Raw genomic sequence first — 1,486 nt, forward strand, 5'->3', positions numbered from 1 at the left:
ACAGGAAGGTGACAGGTTGGTGAGAGGGTCCCACTGGTTGGGCCAGAACTCCAGTTGCTATCCCAGTTCTTTCCTCAGTGAACAGAAGGAAAGGCTTGTGGAAGTCAGGAAGCATAAGCGGCGGGGAAGTTAGGAGCGTGCCTTGCAAAGTTTTGAAGGCGCGGTTACAGCTGAGGGAGAAGTGAGGGGGCCAGTGGGAGTTTCCTTAGCTGCAGCATATAGTGGTTTGGCAAGTATGGTGAAATTGGGGACCCAATGCCTAAAGAAGCCCACCAGCCCAAGAAATGACAAGATTTCAGCACTTGAGGTGGGGGATAGGAGTTCCCTGATGGAGGTGGTGCGGTCCACCATGAGGGCCTTGGAGGTGGGGGTTAGGGCCACCCCTAGGTAGGTAACTTGTGGGGTAGAAAGTTGAGCTTTGGAAGGGGAGACCCTGTATCCCTGCTGTGCTAGAAAGTTAAGGAGGGAGGCCGTATCTTGGAGAGAGACCTCTCTGGAGGGGCTGCATAGGAGGAGGTCATCTATATACTAGAGGAGAGTGCTATCCCCAGAGTCATAAGGGGACAGGTCCTTGGCCAATGCCTGGCCAAAAAGATGGGGACTATCATGGAATCCCTGAGGCAGCACCATCCAGGTTAATTGTTGGGCCCTGTGGGTGTCTGGATCCTCCCAAGTAAAGGCAAAGAGTGGCTGGGAGTCTGGATGTAGGGGGATGGTGAAGAAGGCATCTTTAAGGTCCAGGACTGTGAAATAAGTGGTACTGGGGGGTATTTGAGATAGGAGAGTATATGGGTTAGGGACCACTTGATGTAGTGGTACTATGGCAGAGTTGATTATACGCAGATCTTGCATTAGTCGATAAGCACCAGACGGCTTTTTTACTGGGAGGATGGGAGTATTACAAGGGAAGTTGGTAGGAACCAGAAGACCCTGGGTGAGCAGATGGTTAACAATGGGCTGGAGGCCCTTGTGATGGGCATGTGAGATAGGAAATTGAGGCCTGGAAGGGAAGCAAGAGGGATTTGTGTGTGTGTGTGTGTGTGTTGGAGTCTCATTCTGTCACCCAGACTGGAGTGCAGTGGCCGCTCCCGGCCACCGCAGCCTCAACCTGCTGGGCTCCGGTGATCCTTCCGCCTCAGCCTTCCAAATGGCCGGAATTACAGGCATGCGCTACCACGCCCGGCTGATTTTTTGATTTATTGTAGAGATGAGGTCTCGCTGCCCAGGTGGGTCTCGAACCCATGGGCTCAGGCAATCCACTCACCTCAGCCTCCCAAAGGTGCGGGATTACAGGCTGAGCCACCGAGCCCGGCTAAGAGGGATTTTTAAGGCGAATGAGGACTGGGGTGTGGTGATTGGCCACCACAGGAATGGAAGTGTCCCAGACTACTGGATTAACTTTTTTGGGGGAAATGGGGAAATCCGACAAAGGCTCCAGGGAGAAGACAGCACAGGCAAGGGCCAGGAGCAGATTTGGGGGAACTTG

The sequence above is a fragment of the Carlito syrichta genome, unplaced genomic scaffold, assembly GCF_000164805.1.
Source record: "Carlito syrichta isolate Samal-C Ts95f unplaced genomic scaffold, Tarsius_syrichta-2.0.1 Scaffold92619, whole genome shotgun sequence".
In the NCBI taxonomy this organism is placed as follows: Eukaryota; Metazoa; Chordata; class Mammalia; order Primates; family Tarsiidae; genus Carlito; species Carlito syrichta.